At 30.9% G+C, this 11,753-nt stretch overlaps 1 long non-coding RNA gene across 2 annotated transcripts; it reads left to right on the top strand.

Annotated features, from left to right (window-relative positions):
• The first annotated feature begins 369 nt into the window (after positions 1 to 369).
• Positions 370 to 6,020, top strand: LOC134714067 (uncharacterized). Of its 2 annotated transcripts, none has more exons than XR_010106480.1 (3): positions 370 to 633; positions 4,739 to 4,857; positions 6,001 to 6,020. It is a non-coding gene; the product is annotated as an uncharacterized LOC134714067 (long non-coding RNA). The 2 variants fall into 2 exon arrangements; XR_010106481.1 differs by lacking the exon at positions 370 to 633 and adding an exon at positions 1,850 to 1,915.
• The last annotated feature ends 5,733 nt before the right edge of the window (positions 6,021 to 11,753 follow it).

Raw genomic sequence — 11,753 nt, 5'->3', positions numbered from 1 at the left:
CAGAAAAGATCAATGCCTAAAAAATTGGTCAGCTCGGTTCATAAAAATTAAGTAGATTTTCATATATTTTATTATAACTTATTTGTACACATATTTCAGATTTGTTCAAAGAAGAGAAACTTCAACAGTGGTCTAATGTTAAACAAAATATGGAAGCCTTGAGGGATAAAGTGCTGTCAGAAGCAATTACATCTTTTCAAATTATCAACTCTTGGTAATAAACAGAGACTATACGTATCCTATGATTTTTTTTCGAAGAAAGTGATTGGTTCAAGTTTTTGGAGATTTTAATATTTTTATCGAGTGGTCAAAGTAAATATTTTGTCAATATCTTAATTATTTTTCTAAAGGGACAGAATATTTTAAAGAAGCAGTCTATTATTGATACTAATCAAGGCAAATCTTAGAGTTTACAGTGTCTAATACCCAAACCTATATCAGTAATGATAAAATTGAGTAATTGTTAACAATGGAGAGTTGTCTCATTGGCACTCACACCACATCTTCCTATATCTAATGAATGTAATTATTGTTCAACAGGTTTCCAGAGAACAAAAGAAAACAAAATAGGCATCACAATTGCATACTGAAGACAATATAGGATGCATGGTGTTCCAACTGAGTACACAACAGGTACAACACATTCTAATGCAATTATTTTGTATCCATGGTTCTGATTGGATTTTGGTAAAATTCTCTATCTCCTTGTCTTTAACTCAGGAAGCTGACATTTTTGAATTACGAAATTTATTGACATGTTATTTCTACAATAATGAGCATAGCAACTCACCTGTTGCACCAAAAATCTACTTTTCATCAAGTTTTATTACATTCTAAAGTTGATAAGAAGTTAGAAAACTCTATGTGTTGGATATGTGTTATGTCATAAAGTGTACCTATGATGTAGTCCCTATAGTTTTGGCCCTGAAAAAGATTAACACCTTTTCGTGGAACAAACATTTAATTTACACTGAAATAATGATTGAAATTGAATTATGTGCATCACCAGGAAAACTAAATTTGTGCAATAAAACTAATTGATAAAGGGGCGCTACTTCAAGCACATGTTTTAACAAACATCCTCTTTTCTAAATAGCTGCCAAAGGAAGAACATGTACAAAATTTGGTGCCATTCAATTTCATAAAATGTTTTAATCCCCTCCCCCTTCCCCTTCTTCCACCTTGGAAAGAGGTTTGTTAATTGTTGAATTGAATGAGGACAAAAAGAGCAGTATCTGCTCCAAAAACTTTTTAAGTTGAGATGAGACACTATTATTGACAAATGTATAGTCAAGGGGAGATAACTCTAAATAGATTGACTTTTCAAAAAATTCAAATGCAATAATTGATGACATTTGACTTTTCATTTATTTACATTTATTACACAATTTGCTCATGTTTTTCAGACTGTAACAAAAGTATTGTATATTTAAATTCACAATTGGTACTTATAATTGTAATGTATTAAAATTTTATACATGTATGATTGATTTTAAAACATAAACTGTCACATCTGTGGCCTGCATTATCATAACATGTGTTTAAGTTTTTATTTTGACTTTATTGGACCATAAATATTTGCAAGTGTGGTCTTTATTGACATAATTACTATTGAATTGAATTTCAAATTTTATCAATTATATAGTTATTTAAAAATGAATACATTGATAAGTATTAATTGCAGAGTTAATTCAGCAAGATAAACAGTTGAGGAATTATTAGTCCAAATAATTATGACGTCTGGCAAGGCTATTTAAATTTTTTTCTGGAACGTCTCCTGCGACAATGTGGGATCAAAAAAAGTCAAAATAGAAAAATACCCACAGCAGATGGCATGATTATCTGGACTAAGGAATTATATGCCATGGAAGAATTCAGAGTTTTGTGTGTGGAAACCAAACTGAAAATAATGATGGTATGATATCATGTTAATATGCTGAAAATTAATATAAAAATATTCAATGTAGTATTTATTTGCACCTGTTAAAATAGTAATCAGCAAGATGTTTATATGATGCTGAATCAGTTAATGATAATTATACCCCTGCTTTAAAAAAGGGGGTTATACTGTTTTACCTCTGTCTGTCCTTCCGTCAGTCCGTCAGTCAGTCCGTCCATCCCATGAATATTTTTCGTCTCATTTTTCTCAGGAACTACAATACAAGGATTTCTGAAATTTGGTTTCTGTCAGGATTTATATAAGTCAGCTATACTGTGTGATGCGTTTTCAGATTCATCACTCGACAACTTCCTGTTTACTGAACACTTGCATATTTGTACACTATTAATATTATCCACTTGCGGCGGGCAGAATCAATTTGCGCCAATTGCAGTTTTGAAAAGATATTAATTGCGCCACTTTCTTTTATTTTGATGGTATAAATTGCGGCAATAAATGAAATGAAATTGCGCCACATTTACCTGTAAATATTTTTTTTACCTATATCTTAAATGTAACTTTTCATCTTAAGATTTAATTGAACACTCATAACATTAAAGAAAACTCACCAAAAAATAAATTACTTTAATAGCAATAGAATATTTTTTCACGAGTCAAGATGTCAGATATACCAATCAAGACAATAGAGTCTGAAAGAGGAAAACCGGTCATCATTGTTGAAGAACACACATTTCGCCAGGCATTTATAAGGAATACTGAAGAAATTAGGTTGAGATGTACAATTAAGTCGTGTTGTGCTAGGTTATTTACAGATGAATCATGTACAATTATTTTGAATGGAGAATTATATTATATTCATGAAACAAATGTCCAGAAATAAGAACGTAAAATTTTGAAAACTGCGTGCACAAGAAAGCATTGTCTTACCGATATGTTATCAGAGCGACCTTCAAAAATAATAAATTCAGAGCTCTTCAAAATTGAAGAAGAAAATTTAGAAAAGAAAGATTCAAAAACAGAATATTGGATGATATTGTTGTTAATTTGTTACAAATAAATATGATGAATTTGTATTGTTTAACGATACAGAAAAGGAGAAAAAATTATTAGGATGCAAGGCTAATTTAAAATTTCTGTGTACAATGTCAGAGGAATTTTTTGCTGATGGTACTTATAAATTTGTCCAAAATATTTCAAACAACTTTATCACCCGCCCGGAAGGGAGGAGGAAATTTAAGTCAATCATTTAGTTGTTATATATAATAAATAAAAATAGATAAAATTGGCGCAATTAGATGATTATTTTATTGGCGCAAATGATACCTATAGTTTTGAAAATAAGGTGGCGCAAAAGAAGTATTGGCCCAATTAAGTTGTGGCGCAAATGAGTTACTTTTTGGCGCAAAAAGATATCGCCCCTTGCGGCGGGGGTATCATCAGTAAGCAGACTAGCTCGCAGTTTCACTTGTTTAGATCTTGATTGAGACAATGTATGTTTATTCTCTTTATATTTTTTCTGTTTTGTGTGCAGTTGGTTAGGTTTTGTTGGTGGATGAACCTTAAGTGCTTGGAGAAAATAATATACCTTAAAAAGGAAGATGGCAATTAAAGCATCTGACTTATATCAACAAACTTGTTTTGTGGGTTTGCTTAAAAAATCTTCTTTTTAATTGTAAGAATTCTTTATTCAGATTCCTAATCTATGGCAAATGAGACGTTTGTGTAATGTGAAGTTACAAACGTCAAACAAATCAATCTATCATATGTATGGCAGGTTTTTATTTTCTCCAAATTTATGGCAGATCTTTTTCATAACGTCACAATTGAATAACGCCAAATTACATTGTCGATGGCAGAACCCAAAGATTTCTTCCAACTGAAGGTATTTCCCTAGACAACGATTTGCGGATGGTTTAAAGGGAGATGTTTTATCCCAAAGAGGGACAAAACGTGCTGAATAAGGACACCGCTGATTTCAGAATCAGATGTTTTAGAAAAGGATTTATATTAAATATTTTACGGCTACCAAAGTTTATAAAGTGAAGATCAAATTACCGATACTAGTCTGATTTAAATTGTCATAAGGTAAAAAAAAAATATAATGAAATCAGTAACATTACTAGTATAGAAAGTCCCTGCATTATGTGAAAATTCAACTGCATTATGTGAAAATTCAAACTGTTCTTTTTTATTTGTCTTTTTTATATAAAAACCTGCCTTCTTGTTTGATAAGGGACTTAAGTTTGTTTTAAGTTCTATGAATTTATTATTATTAAAATGTTCTGGTTGACCATTATGGAATGTTTATTTCACAAAAGTTTACAGGCATGATCCTGTAGTCGTACATAGATATAGGAAGATGTGGTATGAGTGCCAATAAGTCAATTCTCCATCTAAGTCATAATTTATAAAAGTAAACCATAATAGGTGGAGCTTAAAACCAAGAGTCTAATATATATCAAAACGAGAAACGAGAAGTCCACTTGTTAAAGACAAGTCATTGGTTGTATATGTACTGCATTGTTTTCCTTTTGCACAACATTTGCCATAGATTTGGAAACAACAAAAATCCGCCATAAATTAGGAAATTACAAAGCTTGTCATAGATTAGGATTGTAAAAAAATTGCCATAGATTTGGGAAGGCATGACATCACATTTGACATATAGATTAGAATCTGCCATAGATTTGGAACCCACCATAGATTTGAGTCCTACATATATATATATAAAAATATATTTTATTGATTTTGTTCAAATTATATACCTTTTATATTTGCCACTTTCTAATAGTTTCCATTAACAATAAATGTTTAACAGTTGTTATGATTACATTTTAGGTCACAGCTCTGTAAAAAGAAGCCATGATCATGGCATAATTAAAAAATCCAGAGGCAGAACAAAAAATGGTGAAAAATTAAGAATAGGAGATGTAATTTATTACTTCCATAATGATCAAGTAAGTATTCACTGAAAACAGTACCTTTTTATAAAAAAAAAATGAAATAATCAGTTTGATTGTTTAGATCTATATTAAAAATATCAACAAGACTATGTAGCAGTCGGCATACTATATATAGAAAATTAAATGCTGAGACAGTCAATCCCTACAGTAACAAAAATGAAGTGATTTCTAATGCTCCACAAGGATAATCAATTACTGCTCCTATTTTGGCAACCATCTTCTTGCTCATCATTTGTACTAGTATAGTAATGGTATTTGTATGGTTTGATGGTTTCATTTGATGATAAGAGCATTAAGTTTAATATATAAGAAAACATTTTAAGTGTTTGCTTTGCACAAGATAGATAAATTTATGAACAGAAAGAAATCATGTCTTCGTCTGAAACAATCTTTTGTCTTAGATTAATATTTTCAAAAATGAAGAATTGTACAGGGAAAAGTACATAATATAGATTTATGGTTTTTTTTACAGGTCAAATTTGGTGAAATAATAGATATTTCTACTGTACTGATCGGGGGGTAGGACAGGTCCTGATCCCAAATCTTGGGCTTAAAAACTTGAAATCCCAAGGTCCTGAATTTTAATAAATATAAATCATGGCATCTCGTAATTCGAAGAAAAAAAATCCCAGATCACGAAACGGTCAATCTTGGAATCCCAAGCTTGAAAACACCCTATTCCAGGATCCCAATAAAGGTCCTATCCCCCCTCACTGATAGACATTTTAAGAATGGTCAAATTAGAAGATGAAGATAGTTTTCAAATGATATAAATTACGTACTAAACATGTGTTGAATTATCTCTTTTAATTGACGATGTGCATGGTATATTGTGTATGTTGTGCATGATTGTAGTAGTAGCAGATGTTGTGTCATTATTACAAGGAATGATAGAACAATTTCAAGGGTTTTCACACACAATTTAGATCATCCTGTTATTTTAATTAATAAGTTTAAAATGAATTTCAACTATAAATTGTGATGATTTTTGTTTCTTTTTCTTCTGTAATATAGCATATTTTTGGTTGATAGAGAGCATGAATTGTTTTCCAACTATCAAAAATATTCATGTTCTGTTTGTATTTTTTCAATAATTGTTTCAAAATTTAAATGTGTTCATTTCTTTCTTTTTATGAGATCTCAACCCTTGATGGAACAATATGAGAAGCCAAGATCAACAATACTTGGAACTACATCATCATGTATAATAAGTGAACATGTACTGTCAGACTCCATTTGAGAACCAATCCTTACTTTGTGTCTTCATGTGTATCCAATGTGTTGTCAGAATTCAGACACGTAAGAAGCAGAAGATAAATTATAATTTGGAACTGTATGCTTTAGTGCTGGCAAAATCCATTCAAAAAAATTCCAAGATCACAAAAGGACATACTTTACCTACCTGTCCCAATGATGAATACAGGTTATTGATTCTTGTGAGAAAAAACACTGAAGAAAATATTGATATAAAAGTATTGAAAATATAAAACTGATCAGCTAAGGATTGTACATATACATGATTTATACATGTCAACAATTACTTGTATATTAAAATTAACAACATTAATACATGTCTTATAAATTTGATCTTATAGACATATGAGGAATAAAATAAAGAATGTTTCAAATGATTTTAAATGAACTGTTTTAACTTAATTATTTTGCTGCCTATAGTGAAGTTTTCTGCAAACACGATTCATGATATGCAAACTGCAATATATGCAGTTGTCTTTAATACAAAAGGTAGATAATGAGATTTGGAAATTTTGGAAATCACAACACCAAGTAGCAGTTCTGGTATATGCACATGCCTTTGCATCATCTTTTATCTCTGAACTAAATGGCCATATATAGTTTACACCATTTGGCATTTGTTGTCTATTCATATGCTATTCAGTTTCTATTTCAAAAGTTATACTTTCTGAATATAAGGAAAAATAAAATATAATTTTGTTCAATGAGACAGCAACCAAACAAAACAAACAAAAGAATTATGTACATTTATTGTCTGGAAAAATTTGTCTCACTAATTGATAACCTTTTACCATTATGGTAAATTTTGAAATTATTGCGTGCATTTATTAATCCCCACGAAATGGGTTGTGGAGGGTATAATATTTTTGACCCGTCCGTGGATCCATCCGTAAGTCCGTCAGTCCTGTTTCTTGTCATCGCAACTCCTCTCAAACCACACAACAGAATTTCACGAAACCTTATCAGATAATAAGGACATACTATGTTGTTGTGCATATTGACGGGAAATTACGATTCAATTTTTTTTCTAGGAGTTCACCCCTTTGAACTTATTTACTTTAATGTACTACTGCAACAGTTTGTCATCGCAACTTCTCTCAAACCACACAACAGAATTTCACGAATCCTTTTCAGATAATAAGGACATACTATGAAGTTGTGCATAGCGACGGGAAATTGCGATTCAATTTTTTTCTAGGAGTTACGCCTCTTTGAACTTATTTACTTTAATGTACTACTGCAACAGTTTGTAATCGCAACTCCTCTCAAACCACACAACAGCATTTCACGAAACCTTTTTAGATGAAAAGGACATACTATATAGATGTGCATATCGACAGGAAATTACAATTCACATTTTTTTCTAGGAGTTAGGCCCATTTGAACTTAAATGCTTTAAGGTACTGCTTCAACTGTTTGTCATTTCAACTCCTCTGAAACACAACAGAGTTTCATGAAATGTTGTAGATAATACCAACATACTATGTAGATGTGCATATTGGCAGGAAATTATTATTCAATATTTTTTCTTATACAATTTTTTTTCTTACACTTATTTAATTTCTCCAATGACAATGTGGGGACGTTGGGTATGTGAGCGTGCTCACTAATGTTCTTTATTTACTTTAATGTACGACTGCTCCTCTCAAACCACACAACAGAATTTCATGAAACCTTTTCAGATAATAAGGACATACTATGTAGTTGTGCATATCGACGGGAAATTGCATTTGATTGTGTTCATTTGACTTGCAAAGTGAGATTTTAATTCTCTAGTGACAATATGAAGAAGTGGGGTATGTGAGCGTGCTCACAAAGGTTCTTTAATTATTTTGTTATTGATTTAATAAAACATAGGTATCGGAAGATGTGGTGTGAGTGCCAATGAGACAACTCTCCATCCAAATAACAATTTATAGAAGTAAACAATTATAGGTCAAAGTACGGCCTTCAACACGAAGCCTTGGTTCACAACGAACAAAAAGCTATAAAGGGCCCCAAAATAAAAAGTGTTGAACCATCCAAAGAGGAAAACCAACGGTCTAATATATATAAAAAAAACGCGAAACGAGAAACATGTATAAATTACGTAAACAAACGACATGTAACTACTGAACATCAGATTCCTGACTTAAAAAAGGTGCAAACATTTTCAGCAGTATTAAACGTTTAAATGGTACCAAAACTTCTCCTGTTTACTGAGAAAATAGTATAACATCACAACCTAGAAAAACAAACGAAAAAATATCAATTGGAAGGCTTAACTCAATCAAAAAATCAAAATTTGGGAAATCAGAATAGGAATTGACCACCAATTTAGACAATCAAACCACGTGTTATTGTATTAAACATTAACCGTCTGTTAGTATATAAAATATGTTGAGTTAACGGTATATGCTAGAAATCGAGCGTGTACTTTTAGTTCACATTGAACTTATTTACAAGCTTGTATCGGATGGTGGTCATCAAAGTATTTAATCAAAACAATGACATCACAGCATTCAGAATGTAGAAAACTATTTTCTTCTTAATGTATATATTATCCATTGCAATAGAGAGTGTCGTCTATATCGCTGACATATTAGACATAAATTACAAAATGGTTACCGAACTCATTACAGAATAAGATTTTTATTTATATTTCTTTATATTTATGACCTATATCCTATTTGAGAGTTGTTTAATATTGGCAATTTGACATGGACAATCAATCAGCGATAAAGCGAATAGAATTGGCATAATAGTAGCTGCAATAAAACTGTTTAAATGGATAGTATGGATTATGCATGAAAACGACTCTGAATGGGAATACACGTGAAACGTGAAACTATTCATTCGGTTTATTACCGAAAAAGAAAGAAAAGAACAGTGTTGAGTGTAACAAAAAAGATTTGATCTAAAGTGTGTTTTAGAGGAAGTTTTGATTCATTAAAAACAAATGAAAAGAGATTATTGAATACGCTTCAATTAGACAGGAAATTAAATCCTGAGACAAAACACACTTTTGTTAAAATAGGTCGACAGAAAGTACAATCTTCTAGAATAATCAAAAATGTATGGTATCCTTTAAATCCAAAAGATTAATAAGATTAATTCGTGCTTACCTTATAGACAAACCCTGTTAAGGGTCTTTAAATAACAGCTGTATTTGTACGTGGCTTAGAAACAGGTGTAATGCGAGCCTTTGTGAGCTATTACTCCTGTTTCGAGCCAAGTACAAATACAGCTGATATTTAAGGACAGTAAACAGCTATTGTCTTTATCCTGCAATTACATCTGTATATTAATTTTGCTTTGAAAGACCTAAAAACTCACATGTATTGGCATTTTTTTTTCGATTTGAAATCACTTGGGGACCGCGTAGTATTACTAAAATCACACATTCAGCTGAAGACGGGTTCGCAAAAAGAAGAATCTCGAAAGGTCAACAATTATACATCTCTAAATGTGAATACTAAACAACTAATTTCAACATTAAAAACAAATAACAAAACCTTGTCCTATTTTAAACAAAAGTGTACGAGTTGTCCTACGCTTCAGAACTTTGAACTGAACTCGGCATTCACTTAACATGCATGTTGAAATTTACATGGTTGATTTGTTACACATATATATACACATTCACAAATTTTGAAACCGTTAATTGTCGTCGTAGAAACTACTGCTGTTCATGTTTGTCTATTATCAGAAAATTGGTTTAATTCTAATTGCTGTGACGTATAAAAGTAATCGTTTATTCGCATAAGGTAAAACAATTCGTTATTGGAATGCGACTGCAATACACATTTTGAAATAACGAAGGTTCATACAACACTCATCAACACTAATACACAAATGTAGTCCGGCAGTGGACTCAGCTTTAAAGCGATATTTGTATAGTATACAGATAGAGCAAAGCAATATGTGTAGGGTTGTATCTGTATAGTTAGACACACACTTGCAGGAAAAATCAGATACAAACAAAGGTAGCTAATATGTGTACGGTACTTTAGTGGGTTGATAACTATTGAAGAATAAATAGAATGTTTATAGTAATGCTGTTTTAGTCCGAAACTAAAATATTCAATATTCAATGTTTTACATTTATTTCCTTGACCATCACAAAGGCTGCCACACTTAGCACAGTTTAAAACTTAAAATCACAGCGGTTATATTAGGTTTCGTGTGGCTCATTTTATGCGTTTTATTAACTGTTGTTGTGTGATCTGTTTTCTACGTCTTGCCATTGCGTAGTGTTTGTCTTCGACATGTGAGTTTGAATATTCCTTTGTGATTGTAAATTGTATTTTTCACAGTTATGTATCAAAATCCTCGAAAAGTTATTGAAATAGCCCTTATATATAAGAATTATGATATGATCGCATATTTTCAAGGTCACGTACTTGCCGAAGAAGAAACAGTGGAATATACATTTATAACTTTAATTGATATGTATATAGCAATTGTGTCTTTTAATCGAATTAAATTGTCATGATATAAGGCCTCTCGTGTCTGATTCGCAGGTTTTTATCTACACGTAAATTTCTTTATTAAAAAGAAATCAAGTAAATGACCTCGGTGGGCTTTAAAACCTTTTACGCAACAGACGTAAATGAAAAACATTTTTAAAATTTGATTATCACATTTAGGAAAGGTCAGAAATCTTGACCTCAAGTAAAAATGCCGTCTCAAACTGACATTAAGAGTAGAATTCCTGTTAAAATTCACTTTCATGATATGAATTAAGAATATAGATATATGGAGTACTATGTAATATAGAATATCGCCCATGAGTAGTTGCTTTTACTGTACATGTTTATACATGTTTCTGGAATGTTTTTATAATATGCTTACTTTCTTTCAATATCTTGTATTATATTTCACTTGCAGTCTATTATCTCTAAATCTTTTAAAATATTTCTCTTTAGTTTGATGAAATATATTACCTAGTAAGTGCTCGAATATTTATCGGTTCTACCATCTTGGATATAGCTGAGTGTTCAATTGTCAAGATTATACAAAGCAATAGAAATAGTATCACTTCGATACAATATATATCGAAAAATATTGTTTTCGTATTTAATGTAGATTTAGGGACACATAAGAAGGATGAATGCACTGAAAGTGGTCTGAATATAAGTGAAAACTACTTCATCAAAATAATGATGTTTGTTTAAACATACATCAATATCAATAAAAATGGATTACTAAGTCTAAACTTTAATTTTTAATCGGGTCCGATTTAATTGTCATAAGGATGATTTTTTATGCTTTTTGCAAAAAAATATAGGATAGGTGATAAAACTGAGAAAATTTGCAGTTTGAAAAAAAAATAAAAAGAAAACAAAAATGAAATAAGATAATATTTTTTAAATTTATAATGCAAATTGTATCCATAAACACGGTTTATGTAACGTAGTAAAATTTCTATTCATAATTAATCGGTAACAGCATAAAAACTGTTTTGGTGATACCAAACTTTAACAACAAGATCCGTGTGACATAAAAATATCAAACTCATTTTTGATCAAGCATTGTTGTGTAAAAGTCATAAAGGCTATTGCAACACATAAATTGATGTTTCAAAAATGTAATTGCCTAAAATGTGTTAGGTTTATATACATCAATGAGCCCGCATCACATATACATAAGTCTAA

Source organism: Mytilus trossulus, chromosome 4 (assembly GCF_036588685.1).
Source record: "Mytilus trossulus isolate FHL-02 chromosome 4, PNRI_Mtr1.1.1.hap1, whole genome shotgun sequence".
Lineage (NCBI taxonomy): Eukaryota > Metazoa > Mollusca > Bivalvia > Mytilida > Mytilidae > Mytilus > Mytilus trossulus.
The sequence above is the reverse complement of the archived record's forward strand: the minus strand, read 5'-3'. Positions and strand labels throughout refer to the sequence as shown.